At 39.8% G+C, this 17,653-nt stretch overlaps 1 pseudogene; it reads right to left on the reverse strand.

The window, feature by feature from the left end:
- Positions 1–13,628: 13,628 nt before the first annotated feature.
- Positions 13,629–14,540, reverse strand: LOC118570337 (annotated as a pseudogene).
- Between the last annotated feature and the right edge of the window lie 3,113 nt (positions 14,541–17,653).

Below are 17,653 nucleotides of genomic sequence, written 5' to 3' on the forward strand. Positions count from 1 at the left end.
GAAGTAGAACAAGCCACAGCTACCTCACCTCACCAGTTCCTCAGCTGATCCTGTTTCCTCAGACTAGATGACTCTCAGCTCAAAATTCTAAAAGCTTAACCAGCTAAAAGCTTTTAGTTTCTGGTCTTCACATCTTATATTCCTTTCTGCTTTTGCCATCACTGCCTGGGATTAAAGGCTCACTTTCTGGGATTAAAAGTGTGAGTCACCATGCTTGGCTGTATCCTTGAACACACAGAGATACAGGTGATTTCTGCCTCTGGAATGCTAGGATTAAAGGCATGAGTGCCACCATTTTCCAGCCTCTGTAATCTAGTGGCTGTTCTGTTCTCTGACCCCAGATAAGTTTATTAGGGTGCACAATATTTTGAGGAACACAATACCACCACATTTCCCCGTTTGTGTCTAAAATTTTTAAAAGCTTATAATTAATACAAGAAAAACTATCCAATAAGTATATACAATAAATACAGTTGAGAATTACATTAACAATGTATGGTCCATTAACATTTGACAGACTCAGATAAAAATTCCATTATAGGATGGATCTATAAAAAACATCATCCTGAGTGAGGTAACTCAGACTCAGAAGGACAAACATGGTATGTACTCACTCATAGGAGGATACTAGATGTAAAACAAAGATGACTAGATTGCTACACAACTCCAGGGAGGCTACCTGGAAAACGGGACCCTAGGAAAGACACAGGGATCACCCAATGACAGAGAAATGGATGAGATCTACATGAACAACCTGGACAACAGTGGGAGTAAGGAAGGGCAAGGTTTGGGGGAAAGAAAGCTTAGGGGAGCAGGAGATCCCAGCTGGATCAAGAACAGAAAAGGAGAACAAGGAATAACAGACCATGATAAATGATGACCACATGAGAACAGGAATAGGCAGAGTGCTGGAGAGGTCCCCAGAAATCCACAATGATACATCTTCTGTAGATTGCTGGCAATAGTTGAGAGAAAGCCTGACCTGACCTAGTCTGGTGATCAGATGGCCAAACACCCTAATGGCCATGCTGATACTCTCATCCAATAACTGATGGAAGTGGATGCAGAGATCCTCAGCCAGGCCCCAGGTGGAGCTCCAGGAGTCCAATTGTCAATAAAGGGAAGGGACTGTAAGAATGTGAGTTGTTGAGACCAAATTGGAAAAACACAGGTACAAATAGCCAAACAAATGGAAACACACGAATTATGAAACAAAGACTGTGGAGCCCCCATCTGGATCAGGCCCTCTGGATAAGTGAGACAATTGAATAGCTTGAACTGTTTGGGAGGCATCCAGGCTGTGGGACCAGGACCTGTCCTTAGTGCATGAGCTGGCTCTTTGGAACCTTGGGCTTACACAGTGGCACTTTGCTCAGCCTGGAAGGAGGGGACTGGACCTGCCTGTAGTGAATCCACCAGGTTTAAATGAATCCCCAGGGGAGTCTTGGTCCTGGAGGAGATGGGAATGGAGGGGGGGGGCTGGGGGGAATGTGCAGGCTGGGGCGGGAAGTGGGAGGACAGGGGAACCTGTGGCTGATGTGTAAAATTAAAACACAAATGTAATAAATTATTAAAAAGGAGAGAAAAATAAATAGTTTCAAAAACTAAAGTCTTTAAGTTGACAATAAAAGTGAAGTCAAAATAAGCCATGTAAATATGGATATTACAAAGAGAATCAGAGTTGTGTTGTCTTTGGGATTTTTAACTGCATAAAGACATTTGATTGTAAAGGGTGAGTTAAATCTTCATATATATTTTAAAGGTATCTTGACTTCAAAATTTGTGTCTAAGGATATGTGGCTTTGGAGAAAAGGTTCTGCTTTTGTTTCCACAGAAGATGAGAACTTATGGATTATTTTCAAGCTAAGATGGTGTGATCAGCTAAGCCCCACTCAGAGCTCTCCAGATGTTCCAATATCCAGATCAGCTTCAAGGCAACTGGCTCAGACAATGCAGCCTCACAGACTACTCCAGTCTGGACCTGATCATAATTCTTAATTTTCTCAGGGTCCTCATAAGATTGCCAGAGCCCCCATCCAGCAGGAAGTAGTATGAGAAGTTATACCCAAATTTCCAAAATATTGTTTATAAATGTTTATTTTTATTTAAAGGAGGTTGATTATAAATGCAATCTCTTTCTAAAGAAGAAAGGGGTATATTATAGCTATGATAGGATAAATAGTAATAATTTGTTTAAAATGTTTTACATTGCTATGAATTTCAGTTTATTGATACAAATTTAAAGTTTATTTTGTTATACTGTGTGTGTGTGTATATATATATATATATATATATATATATATATATATATATATATATATATATTTCTTGTTTAAGGTATTATGTTCATGTAACTCAATTAAATTGTAATGGATAAGTAAGGAATACAGATTAATAATTAGTCTTCTATAGTAGTCAAACTTATAGTCATGTTAGTTAAGTTTTCTAGGTATATATAGATATAATTTAATTAGGTAGGTAATCTTCAAATACTTCAAAGACCTACAGAATATGACATTTAAAATGTTTTAAAAACTTAGACTTTCTGGACAGTCAGTCATGCCTGCTTCTGGCAGCACCAATTTACTTCAAAGTGAAAGACTGGCATCAAAGAAAATCTATATGGAGTTGATCTTCATCTTGGCAAAAATAGCAATTTGGGCAAGAGGCTGCTCTAGCCTGGACTACTGAGGGATAACATGTTGTATAAACTGGCCATGCAGGACACATAAGAAAATGACCACTGAATTTGCCAAAATGGTTCTTCAGGCTCCTGCTTCTCAGAGGAGACTGCCAGACATTCTATAGGATACAGGGAAAACTGAGTGAGAGGCTAGCCTTATTTGCTGAAGATGGATGCTCCAACATTACAGAGGAACTTTGGGTGATTGTCCATGCAGCCAGCTGTCTCTGTCATTCTAGATACTTTGAAGTTGCTTACAATGCTCTTCCTGTTTACTTAGGTAATATTATGTCCTCCTGGAGTCTTTGATGTAGTTGAAGACTAGATAGTTATAGTTATAATTTTCCTTGTTTAAGATAAAAGATAAATTAGGTATGAAACTTTAGACATACAAATATAAGATAGGTAGAATATTTTCTTTAATTTTGCCAAATGCAAATAGACTAGATATTACAACTGTAATTCTGGCTTGCTAACTATTCTATTATAAGTAATTTTACTATGTTAAAGTTAAAACCTTCCTTTTTGATTAGACAGAAAAGGGGTAATGTTGTCAGATAATGCCCTTGTTCACTGCTTTAATAAAACTTTGATTGGCCTAGTAGCCAGGCAGGAAGTATAGGCAGGGTAAGCAGATGAGGAGAATTCTGAGAAGACGAAGGGTTGACTTAGGAGTCACCAGTCAGACATAGAGGAAGCAAGATGACAAGTTACAGCTGAGAAAAGATACCAAGCCATGTGGCTAAACATAGATAAGAATTGTGGGTTAACTTAATTGTAAGAGCTACTCAGTAATAAGCCTGAGCTAATGGCCAAAGCAGTTATAATTAATAGAGGCTTCTGAGTGATTATTTTATAAGTGGGCCATGGGACTGCAGGGGCCTAGCAGGACCAGAGAAACTTTCCTACTCCATTATAGTATCTCATTACATAGTACACATTGACCAGTTATGAATCTGTATATAAACCATTTACTGCCAAAATAAGCTTTCCTGGTGAGGCTTAAGGGATGTACTAATCTAGGAGTATAAACATAAGAATTTAGAAGATAATGATTGCCCTATTTATTTAACATTATTATTTTATTAGCTTTGTCCCAGTGCCTATGACATAGAGTGGCACAAGTTATTGTACCAGCTAGCAGTACCATGCATGAGCTGCATCTTTTGGAGCAGGGCTTACATCCAAACAGAAAGTCCTTGTTTATTCCCATAGCATTCAGGCAACTGTTGCATCAATGGGAAAATCTTATCAGGCTAGGTATTTTTGTAACTTACAGGGTTCCCAGCTGAGTAATACTGTTGGATTTTTTCTACCTCTCTAACATGCATGGCACCTTCCAGAACTATGAAAGACAGTGAGTAAGGAAGCAGCTTCCAATGGGTGCCAGATTTATATCCCCAGTCCTTGACTCCAGTATATAGCCTCTTCAGAAGAAGGTTCTGAAAATTATGCTCTGAAGGATAACAAAATACAGTGGCAGTAGTCTAAGAAATGTCAAGATCTTGGGGTTACTTTTATAAATGACCCAGAATGAGACATGTATACATGTTTGGGAACTGAATTACTGGGCCTTAGTTAAAAGTTAGTGCAGCAATGTAGGAGGTGAAATGGAATATATAATGAGCATCATATGATCACAGTGTGAGACTTGTGGACCAATCTTGAATCCAAGAGCACGGAAGTCACCCTGAGAGTTTCTGATAAGTGCAATTTGTAATGTATAGTGACAGTGGTCTATGATATCCATTAAAACACAAAAGTATTTCAGGTATTTCCATATGATTACATTCATACCAGAATCCACAGAGTTTATTCTGAATACTGAGTCATGCTGAGAGGAATCTTTAAACATGCTGTATTGACTGGGCTGTTACACATTAGACTTAATAGGGAATGGAGATGGAAGCTATTTTGATAGTAACTGAAACTGGGTATTCTTCAGTTCCAACAGAAAACTGGACCACACTCTTAAAGGCTCCTGAGGAAGGCAACAGATCCTACAACAAATACAAAGCAAGAACTGCATGTTTGTAGTCAATTTGTCCCTTTCACCCAGACATCCAGGATAAGATGATTTATTTGACCTTTTATGACTTCAGTGGCACATCTGGTATTGGCGGTCAGCTCCTTAAAGCAGATGACTATAGAGGGCAAAAAAGCCCTTGTGTACATAGAAGAGCCCTGAAGAAACCAGGAAAGTTAAACATACAGCTTATCTCTTTGATGGAATGAAGTGCTCAGGTGTTTGTCCAGAATTCTGGGGAAAATGGAGTTAACATACTGGTTTTTCTTTGCCACCTGTAAAGTCAGGCCTCTCCTGTATTGTCTAGAATTTCTGTTTTACTTTTCCTGTACCTTACACCCTTAAAACTTGAGCACTAATTCTAGGACATGAAACTCATCCTCATGAGAGACATCATTTGTACTTTACAACAGTCCAGGTAACTTTGAATATTTTCTTAAGGCCAAGTCAATCTTGACACCCACAGGCATTGTGTTTACCTCAGTCAATCTCTTAAAGAATAAATCTCAGGCCGGGGTTGGAGATTTAGCTCAGTGGTAGAGCGCTTGCCTAGCAAGGGCAAGGCCCTGGGTTCGGTCCTCAGCTCCGACAAAAGAAAAAAAAAAAGAATAAATCTCAGGCACTATCTGAGCCAACAGTACCCATCATTTTTAAAGAAAAATTTTAAAGCCTGATGAATTTGGGAAAGAATTTAAATGTAAACCTGGCTTAAGTTTGTTGTATATGTGGGAATGAGTTTATTGTTATGAGAAAACATTTTTCCAAAATTGTGCTGTGTTCAAATATGGCTACAATAAAATGGATGGGATCAGGCTCTTCAGCAAATTTAGCAATTGTGTTGTCTCACATTCTGGATTCCTGGGAAAGTTATACCAGTCAGTATCTTTTCTCTTTATCTTTTTTTTAATTATGCGTTTTAAATTTTATACATCAGCCATGGGTTCCCCTGTCCTCCCCCCTCCTGCACCCACCCCCACCTTCCCCCCAGCCCCTTCTCTCCATTCCCATGTCCTCCAGGATCAAGGCACCCCTGGGGATTCATTTAAACCTGGTACATTTAGTACAGGCAGGTCCTGTCACCTCCTTCCAGACTGAGCAAAGTGCCCCTGTGTAAGCCCAACGTATCAAACAGCCAGCTCATGCACTAAGGACAGATCCTGGTCCCACAGACTGGGTACCTCCCAAACAGATCAAGCTATTCAATGGTCTAACTTATCCAGACGGTCTGATCCAGCTGAGGGCTCCACAGCCTTTGTTTCATAATTCATGTGCTTCCATTTGTTTAGCTATTTGTCCCTGTGCTTTTTGCAATCTTGGATTCAACAATTCACACTCTTGAAGACCCTCCTCTTTCTCGACAGTTGGACACCTGGAGCTCCACCTGGGGCCTGGCTGAGGATCTCTGCATCCACTTCCATCAGTTATTGGATGAGAGTTCCAAGACGACTGTTAGGGTGTTTAGTCATCTGATAACCAGACTAGGTCAGATCAGGCTTTCTCTCGACCATTGCCAGCAGACTACAGAGGATATATCATTCTGGATTTCTGGGGACCTGTCGAGCACTCTGCCTATTCCTGTTCTCATGTAGGTTTCACCTATTGAGCTATGGACCTACAACTTCAAAATATTCATTTTATTTAAATTAATATGTCACAAGAAAAGAATGTAAGTTGTTGAAAAGGTTCATTGAATGTATTTGATCTGCTTTATTTGGTAACTCTAATGTATTTTGGTCACAAATGTATTTGGTCACTTTAAAGACCTATCATGAGCCCAAGCCTGAATACTTGAGAATATTAATAGAGATGCATACTGAAAGATTGTTATGAGGTTCTTTAGACAACTGACATAAATGTCTTAATCCATTTATACGTTTTAGGGACTACTTGAGAATCAGATACATAGAAAAAAGTGACATTCCTCTGAGGCAGATAAGGTCCACATATTAGATGAATGGGCTAAACCGTGACATGTGCAGTAATGCTCTGACCCGGAAGAGCCTGAAATAGGACTTCCAAGATGATAACTTTGGAAGTATGAACCAGAGCCAAATCAAGAAATGCCACAATAGCCATAGAGGCAAGGCTTACCAAACAACACCCACATAAACACATCAGCCCTTTGTTTAATAAACAAGGTTGCTTGCAAACCTCCCAGAGCCTGTGCCATTGGTTTTGTATCTGCTCATCCCCTGCCCCCAGGATCAAAGACAGTGGGATCCCAACTGCAAAGCTAGTAATATCTTGGTGCCCATTGTGACTTGCATGGACCCCTTCCCAAGGCTCATTATCTGGACTCTCCTTAACTTTCTCTTTTGGGTGTTTTTCTTTCACTTTTATTGTCTAACTTGATGTCCTGATTCCTATTATGACTTGGCATTATAACATGCCCCCTCTGGCTGTTTTTGGATCAGTAGACTCCTATTCTCAGTTCTTTGTTCTTCCCTGTCAACTGGTGAATGTTTGGGTATCTCTTCTCTCTCTCTCTCTCTCTCTCTCTCTCTCTCTCTCTCTCTCTCTCTCTCTTTCTCTCTCCATTCCTTTCCTCTCACTCTTCTTTACATACTGTTCATTTTTGATTCATCCTGGTGTTTCCACATAAGGGCTAGACACCCAGGAAATGGAATCAAGAACTGGCCCCCTGAAAGGTATTTTCTCTCCAGAGGCACAGTGTGGGTAAGTGACCACAGCACTCATACTCAGTATCACAAACAAAAAAATTTTCTTTCATTCCCAGCCCAAGACCTCATGAGGGACCCTCCAAGGCTCTGACCCAACTGAAGTATCTTGCCTGAGGCTACTCTCCAGGAGAGACAGAAGGGATCTCTTCCCACTGAAAGGACTCCTACAGCCCTAATGGGATGTGGTAGAAGGCCATTAGTCTATCACTATATTCTTGAATATGGTTACATGGCCACCAGATAAAAACCAAAGGGCAGTGGCCAGTCTCTGAAATTCACAATCAGGCTTCTGGCTAACCCTTGCAGAAATCCCCCACTCCATCCTCCTGGGAGGAATAGGAACATTCCTCTCATGGTATGCCAGGTTTTTAGTTCCATTGTTCAACTGTCTGTCATCTCCCACCTTCTCTATCCACTCTCGCCCATTTCAAGATAAGCCCACCTCCCAGGCAGCAGGGAACACAGGTTGTTCCACACTTTCTCCCCTGCCCCCCACCCACCGAGATAACCCTGCATACTGTTACTGCCAGCTGCCTGGGGCCCCCTCCCAGTGGCGTCCCCATGCCTGTCTGTCTTGGGTGCCACCAAGCAAGAGCCACAGCAGCTGCCAGGGTAGCTGCGTGGTTTGGTTTGGCTAGTCAGTATGTCCGAGCATGGATGGTTGCACAGTCCTGAGCAGAGTCAGCTTCCCAATTAAGGGAGTTTCAGGCACTCCCCTCTCCTCCTCTTAAGGCCAGTCTGTAGTTAGGGCAGGTGGCATTGGCCAGGCATTAAGACTGTGCCTGTTAACACTTCTCCATTTTCTCCCAACTAACTTACAAAAGCAGTGGACATGTGCTGTCCCTCCCCCACCCATTTTGAGATAAGCCTAACTCTCACGTAGCAGCAAATAGCTGCTATCTCGCCTTTTTCCCCGCCCCCACCCACTCACCCACTCACGGAGATAAACCCACACACTGTTTCCCACCCCAGAACAATCTCTCCTGCCTGCCCAGTCACCGCAGTGGACAGGAGTTGGGCCACCTGAAACTGGAACACTCTCTTTTGCCCACCTGGTCTTGGTGCCAGAGAGGAGGTAGGTCTCTCCCACTATGTCTCCTGGCATCTGGTGACTGCAATCATTATTAGGAGAGCACCTGGATCCTGGGCACTTTCCCGTTCCTGCTGACAGCCATCAGAAGCACACGGTTCAGTGACTGTGGCTGCAATCAGGAGAGGGCAGGGCTCTTGGTTCCAGGGCTGCTGCAGCCTTTCACTACAACTGACAGCCATCTCAAGCACTCCCAGGAGAGTTCATATTTACATTCCCTTTAACTAACAATCAGTAACTTTACTTCTACCTAAAAAGAACCTCAGATATTAGCACTTAAAGCTATTTTACAGACCAGAGATGTTCAAGTAAAGTTTGCAAATATACTTTTGGGGCTGAAGCCTCTGCTACAGCACCCGGGTTATCCCTTGAGAATATCTGCCACCCTTCCCTCTGGATGGGTATTTTGTTTCTGGCCAGAAAAATGGAGGTTCAGGAAGGAAAATCCCCACATGTGTCATTTGTACCTATATTGCTGGGCATCGTAGCCTGTGTATAATCAGGTACCACTGATGATGTTCTTCAAGATCTTAATGACCACTGCAAAACACAAAAAATGGATTGCCTCTCACTTGACTTCCTGCCTCTATATGTAGAGCTAGATTTAGAGGATGAGGACAACTCACCAAAGAAACCTCCTATACAATCCCCTCCCACCTCACCTTTTACAGAGGGAACTCTGTATCCTTGGCCAGAACTCCCCTCATCCTCATGCCCTGCAGAATATCACTGTTATTCCCCTGAGGCAAAATCACCCTCAGTAATTAAAGCCTGCCCTGCTCTGGCACCTGAGTCCTTTATGCAAGCCTCAACAATTAAACAACACTCTACTAATCCTTTCACCTTTCCAGTTAATGTAGGACCTAATGCAGCCAACCAGCCTTGGTTCTCCACTCCTCTTATGGACCTTTCTATGATTTGTAAAACCGCTAATGAATCAGATCCTGACTCGCCATATTTTGAACAGGTGCTGCAACAATGGGCAGTGCATTTACAAACCTATTGTGATTGGTCCCATTTAATGATAATAGTACTGGACCCTGCTGTTTTTCTAAATTGGTGAGCAGCCTGTGAAGAAGAAGTTGAAATTCATGCATGCCTGAATATTTAATATAATATTGCTATATCCCTAGACATGTTGACCAGCAGGGGCCAATATGTTAGTCCCATGACCCAAGCCCAAATCAGCCTGCATGCTTATTTTCAGCAGGTCTCTGAACTTGCATTTAAAACCTTGAAACACTGCACTCCTCAGGATCCAACTGCATACTTTCACAGTCTGACACAGCAGCTCAGGGAATTGTTTACTGACTTCTTAGCCTGAGTCAATGAGGCAGCGGAGAAATGGATGGATCTTGGCCTAACCAGGGAGATGTTCATTAAACAATTAACATGGGAAGGGCCTAATGCTCCTACCTATTGCAGGAGTGCATAGTGAGGACATCCATAAATGAGTGATCGCTACTCGCTATCTCAGCCCCCAGGTAGCACCCATAGCTGCCCTTACAGCCTCCCTCAATGAAATTATTAACTTGCAATGATAAGGATCATAGGCAGTCCTCTCCCAACCCAACTGACCATCCTTGCTAGGGCTGTGGTCTGTCATGGCACCTTCATAGAGACTCTTCCAAAGCTAGGCCCAAGACCAAATGCTCCAAATGCCAAAACGGTGTTCATTGTGCACATAATTTCAGGAGCTCCTCTCCACAAGTTCCTTAAAAATTGAGGAGGGGCACCCCTCAGCCCAGCAAGTAACAGAGGTTCCCTCCAAACCCAGACGGTTCTGGACCCTTCCAATATTTCCCCACTCTCCCATGATGACCATCTACCTGGATGGCAGACCCACCAGGGGTATGGTAGACAATGGGGTAGAAGCCACTGTAATATCTTTTAAAGATGCTCAAGCTAATGATAAGCTTCTTCCAATTTAATGCTTTTTTGTAAGTGGCCTTGATCATGTTATATTATTATAGCAATAGAAAATCACTAGGACAGGGACTGTAGCAGAGGACAGGTTTGACAACATTTAAACACCTGAGGTGCAGTCTAGAGGAGTAGCTACAGGCATTGTTTTAAAAGGAATTTATGGATGATGGGAAGTTTTGTCATTGCTTCATGAATGGGCAGTTGTGATAGAGCAAGGCCTATTGTAGGGAAATGTTGTGCCTATACCATTGGCCATCTTGGCAGTGGCCTTTTTCAAGATGTCTGTAAGTGCTCAAAACATCCAGGATATCAAAGCAACATGGCAAGGATTCTGTATCAGTGGCAGTCCCTGATCAAGATAAATAGAAGATGTTAATTGCCAAATGCTCTTAATCAAACATTCAAGTTCCCTAAGACCTTAGGTTAGTTGAAGCAAAACTATTCACTACAGTTGCTTACCATACACATCTCTCAATAACATTAACCATCATTTATCAGTGTTCAACTATTCGTCTAAACCCTAGGCATAGTCAATTCCTCATACATGTCTCTACATTTCTAGTTTCCCATTCTCCATAACTTGGAATTTAATCCATGCTTTGACTGCAAAAATGACTGGGATTGAGATGAGAGGAATTATTCCTTTTGTGGGTGTGTCTCCCTACATTACTGTTTTTACAGTTTTTGTACCCTTCCATTTACTTCATTGCCCATTTTAACCTAAAGGATGTTGAATCCCTTAGATACATGTAATAAGCTTCTTCTCTTTATGACATTTTTTTCCTTGCAAACTTCTATATAATGGTTCAGACACTGTGCATCAACTGAAGCCTACTTTTTCCTATTTCTCTGAGCTACAGTCTCATTCTGACTGCTCAGCTACCCTGTGTCACTACTATCAATACTCAACTGTATAATTATAAATGGCTTCAAGAGACCCAGTGTCTTAGTCAGTGTTCCATTTCTGTTAAAAAGTTCCATAACCAATGCAACTCTTAAAAATGAAAGCATGTAGTTAGGGGCCTGCTTAGTCCTGAAGTTGTTTAGTCCATTATCATCATAACACAGGGCATGAAAAGTGGCAGGCATGTTGCTGGGTAAGTAGCTGAGACCTAAATCCTGTCCCATAAGCAGAAGGACAGCCTGGGCTGGGCATGGATTTTAAAAGATAAAACACTCCAATGAAGCACATCCTTTAAAAAAGCTATGCCTCCTGATCATTCTAATTCTTTTAAATGGGACCACACCTGATGACAAAGCATTCAAATATATGAGCCCATATAAGTGGATCTCATTCAAACTGCCACACCCTGTGAATGGAAATATTTACACAAAGTCAATTCGGCTTATGACAAATAGAGAAAAAGAAAATTGTTTTCACCAAGCTACCAGTGGAGTTAGAAAAATGTATCTGGAAATATACTTCAAGGGACTTTAAGGTCATTTCCCATTCCCTAAGGACTGTTAGGATGTTTCTCTAGCTGTGAAGAGATTGCTTTCATGACACCACAGAGAAGAGTAGTCCGGGTGCAATGGGCATTAGCATAGCAGAGCTAACTACTGGCTGCGGCTTCCATGTGCTCCTCAGCTGGAGAAAGTTCTGAATCTTTACTCAGTTCCTAAACCTGGATCCTGACAACATGCACCATTGCAAGTCACTCAGACCATATCACAATCATATAGGGACTGCAGTCAGTTACCTGTGATATATCATCCTGTATGGAACATTCTAGACATAGTTGATACTTACAAAACATGTATTTTGATATATAACTATCATCCTTCTGTTTTGTTGCCAATTGCATGTGCTAAATTCTCACATATCAAGTTTATATAATATGTTACAAGTACTATGTGTGAATAGTGAAAAATCATAGCATATATAAGGTTCTACTATATCCTGGCTTCACTCATATATTGTAATTTTTTAATATGTTTGTCCTAGAAAAAGAGGGTCTACTAAATTTCTCCACACTGTAAAACAACCACAAGTTACATCCCTTTGAGATCAGATTGGCTGCTTTTATTTTTGGCTTCTTTTTTAAATGGATATATTCTTATCACTTGGAAGAGATCTTATTTAAAAAAATTGTGTTCTGCACATAAAACAGCTGTGGACAGGGTCTATATTCAATATTGAATATATTTCATACATTTCTCTTACAATCCCATCTCCATATGCTTGAGATATTATAGGTTAACAGTATTTTATTTCAAGAATCAAACCATTTCTCTTGTCAGTATCACAACTGTTTCAATAACTGAAATATTCTGCACTGTGATATAAATTAACTGACTCTATATAGAATACACTCATTCTAAAGACATTCAGTGACTGTAACCTAGAGAAAATTAGGTCCCAATATCTAAAAGACTGAGTATTTATTGAATCATCTTATTTGGAATCACAGCTGTAATAATTTTCATCCTTGAATAGCTGATATTACTCATTAAACCTATAACACAACTTGAATGGAAGCATAAGATTCTTATCAGCAAAACAGAGGTATTGACTATTTGTGGAAGGGTTCAGAGTAAAAACACTCTGAGGAGAACTATTCCTCTTACCCACCATTTCCCAACCTAGAGGTGAGAAGTAGGCAGAGTGGATACATAGAGTTACACTGGAATCTCTGAGGAAAAATATCTTATAAAGAAAATGTGTAGGAAAACTGTAACAACACTTGCCTTATGAAGAGATGTGAACTGTATTTTCTTTAGTATTAAAACTATTTTGTCCTTAGCTCTAGAGATTGACATAGATACTGTGTTCCAAACATCTTGCTTACACAAATAGAATAAAGTAAGTAGACAGGAGTATCTGTGTATAAGCAATAATATGCAAAATAGAGTCAAGTAAATTTATGGGTATCAGCTTATACCACCATACAACTTTGTGCTTGCTTCTAACAAAGGTCTCTAATGCATATACTAATCCATCACTCACTTTCTAGAAAGTTGCATTGAGTGACTTGATTTGCCTCAAGCAACAGTACTTATTATTTCTATCAATGGAGAGCATTTTATCTATGACAGGTCAATAAGTTTTGCTCATTTCTTATATGATTACATAGGTACCAGTATAAACAAGATGAAGCTCAAACACATATTACAGCTTACCTTAAAGTGACAAGTGGATTCTTCATTAATTAGTAGGAGATGAATGAATAAATAATTAGATACTGTACAAAAAAGCTGTCAATCTTTGTACCTATAGTACAATTATGTGATATTTTTATTTCTCATGCAGAAAAGGGGGAATTTTAATACAGTGGAGTTATGTCTCATAATAAAAGGTCCTAATGTGGGAAAGCACACAGAAATGTTGGCTGTGGTGTTCATTAGCCACCATCCACTATTATAGATAAGAGTATTCCAACCCTGTAAGATGGAGGAGAGGGCATAAAAGCCTAGAAAAGTGAACACCAGGACCAGGATGGCTCTGGACTCAGGGAATGCACTGATGGAAACATGAATGCTATGGATGTGTTGAACCCATTGCTTTTGCCTGTAGAGAATGACAACCATGGATCCCCTAGTCTAGGCAATGACCACAGAAAGCAAAACTTCAGGAAATACAATTAAAGCTATATACAATAAGCCCATGACCTCATTATAACATACAGTGGAGCAATATTTTAAATCTCTTTTATGTGCCAGATTTTTGCTGTCCCCTTTGATTATTATAGATACACAGGGAAAATAATATTTATTATCATGTACAGGATCCAGCAGAGGGAAATGGAGAGTCCAATGTACTTTGGAGCTTTGATTTGCAGATCCTTCCAACATGAGTCACTTGGACTGATAGTGATGGCCTAATAGACACTCAAGAGACTGATGGTGCCAATAGACATGCTTCTGCCCAGTCTTTGAATGTACAAAAGTAGCTTGCAGCCAAAATCACTGGTAAACCATTCCATCCCAAAAGCCTGTATTGTCTCTAGCACACCTTTAGAAACAATGATCAAGGGGTTGCCTGTAAAGAGGTGTGAGAGATTCAAATTCTTGGTCTTTAACTTTTGTTCAATGTAGTAATGGATGAGATAGTAGGAAAGGAGAGAAATTTCCCAGAATTCCAACTGTGCTCTGGAGTAAGAACACTATTCCTATTGCCAAATCCTTTAGGTCCATTCTGTCACTTAGCATCTTTTAATTATATAAATTATTGCAAAAATTACTTTGTTAAGCAAAATGATTAATTGAAATTTCTATAGTTATTATGTGGGTATGTCAGAATCACTTGTGCTTAAAATTGCAAAGCCAGTGTATCCAAAACACCAAGTCATTGCCTCAAATAAAATTTATTTTGGCAGCTGGGCAGTGGTGGCGCACACCTTTAATCCCAGCACTTGGGAGGCAGAGGCAGGCAGATCTCTGTGAGTTCAAGGCCAGCCTGGTCTCCAAAGTGAGTTCCAGGAAAGGCGCAAAGCTACACAGAGAAACCCTGTCTCGAAAAAAAAAAATTTTGGCAACAGTAATAACTTTGTAGGACTACTGAATTATTCAAATGTGCACACTCAGTTATGGAATAAACAGGATAAGAATGTCAGTGCTTTCATTTGATCTAATGTATGGATCATGATGCCATAGCACAAATATAAAGTAGGAAACAGAGCTATTTGTAAGCATTAGGATAAGCAGCATCTTACAGAATGGAAACAGTGATCACATTGTAGCCAATATTTTGGAAACTGGAATTCTGTATGTTACTGGAAAGAATATAAAATTATATGTCAATCTATGGCTTTGCCTTCAAAATTGACAATTCATTCATACAACTTACCATCTAACTTTAGATTCCCCAATACTTCCTTTAAGAGTGTTACACCTCAGCTTATACTCACATGGTGCTGTCTCTGAAGTAGTGTAAGTGAAATATCAAGGAATTCATAAATCCCATACACAATGAAATAGAATTAAAATAGGAAAAATAGGAGTCTTTACATTGTGAGCCCAATTAGAAAAAGCACAACACAGGTCAGCAGTTATGGAGTCTCTAATAGGCTAGCATAGATAAGGATTCATCTTCTTCAAATCCCACCTCACCCAGTAGTACAACAGAATACTATTATCATTGACACAGTTTTGGATTGTACAAGGGTAAATGACAATTTCATATTTCTATTTCTTGGTGGTGGAATTTAGTAAGGGTCTCATGCTTTAATGTATGCTATCCTGGAACTTTCAGCAAATATCCAAATAAGCCTCTGGATTCCTGGGTTTGTCATGCCCCATGAATTTTTGTTTTATTGATCTATATTGAGTTTCATTTGTGAATTTGAATGGTAGACTTTTATGTGTTCTATGTGTTTTTTTTTGTTTTTTGTTTTTGTTGTTGTTGTTGTTATAACATCACCTATCACAAAAAAAAATGGGAATTGTTCAAAGGACTGTTGAGATGTGACTAACATGAAGTGGGAATCTCTACAGCACAAATATCATGTAACTGAAGGCACAGATCATGACATAACCATGAAAAAATCCATGGATATACATGTGATGTAAATTGTGAGTTCATTATCATGCTCATTAGAATGCCATCCAGATCCTTTGTTATACTTACTTTGTTGAGAGGACAAAGGCCCTTGCACTCACAGATATCCTGGGAAATCAGGAATGCTAAGTATGCAGGATTATCTTCTTAATGGAAAAGATGTAAAATCTGTTCTTCTTTCCTGAAAGCTGGGAATTGGAGGTGATTAATTGCCTGTAGGTCTACATTATCTGTTGAACCAGGCTATATCAATCTCTCAAATCCAAGACTGGAAATACCTAATCGTCTAAAAGACACTTTATCTATACAGCTAGATACATATTATCTATATAGTTAGAGGCTCCCCCAAGCCCCCATCACAGAAACCAAGAGGTGGTCAGCTTCTGACATCCTGAAATCCAGTCCTGAGAGATGGGTAGGCAACACAACTCTGAGATAAAGGTCTGAGGCTCTGTGATCTCAGCTCCCTTCTGAGTTTTCATTTCAACAACAGTGGGAATGACAGTTATTGTTTGGGGACAATCAATGAAGCTGATTAGAAGTTTCTTCTATGTCTCCAAAGAGGTAAATGTTGGGGGAGGTTCTTACATTCTCATGACAACTGAAGGACAACAGTGATAGACGCTGGAAGGCATGTCAAAGTTTCATGTATTAGAATGTTGCAAAGAAGTTTGTGTGTTTTATTGAACTCCAGCTTTCTCTGGATTCTTCTTTTAAAAAAAATAAGAAATAGATAATTGATTATCATATACAAGTTTTTCCTGATTTTACAGCACTCACCAGAACAGAATAAGTCAGGAATTCAGGGATAGCTACTGAAGTGTCTGCAAAAGGAAAAGCTTAATGTCATAATATGCAATAAAAATCATTACAAACTGCATACAAATTGATTCAAAATGGTAATTTGTAAATATACTAGGAAAAATTAACAGCATCCCTTCCCAATGACTCAAAATCTGAATACATTCCTATCCATCATAGATTGTATATGTAATTAGTGTTCACAAATAAAATCAGTTGATTTCATTAAGTATTCTGCAAGCTGAGTGTAAAATTACTTAGTGGAAATAAGAATCACCCTGAATTATTTTTGCCAAGGAAAATGTAGACCTTTAACTGCAGTGGAGAGCACATAAGTTGGATTTGCCAGAGTATTGACATACTGAGCAAAAAGAGCCACATACAGAGAGGAGAACTAACCTTAGAGAGAGATGTATGATGTGGAAAAATATTTAGAGGTGTGTAGGAAATTAGACATAAAATCTCATATACAAAATATGTAGCTACTCAGTGGTAGAACGCTTGCCTAGCAAGCGCAAGACCCTGGGTTCGGTCCTCAGCTCCAGCAAAAAAAAAAAAAAAAAAAAAAAAAAAATGTAGCTACATACTTTGATGATAGCACTGCTCAGTTTCTGTTTAGCTTCAATCCCATACTTGATCACTCTGCTCCCATTCCTCATGGCTAGAATTTAGTAAGCCCTAATAACAGTTCTTCATACATGTGAGAGTGTTGATTGGTCTACATATCATCAGGATAATAGAGCACAAGGCAGTAGTTTAACAGATGTTAAGTGTCGCAGACCACCCAGAGGGAGACCACCACTGTGGGAGAACCAGGGAGAAGGCTCAAGGAGAAGTCAGGAATCGGCGAGGAGAATGACAGACAGACACATGTGTTGATGTGTTGTTGTAATTTTATTTCTGTATAGGCAATGTTTATATATTTTTATAATCAAGGAACTTGGCAGGG

The sequence above is a fragment of the Onychomys torridus genome, chromosome 19 (assembly GCF_903995425.1).
Source record: "Onychomys torridus chromosome 19, mOncTor1.1, whole genome shotgun sequence".
NCBI classification, from domain to species: Eukaryota; Metazoa; Chordata; class Mammalia; order Rodentia; family Cricetidae; genus Onychomys; species Onychomys torridus.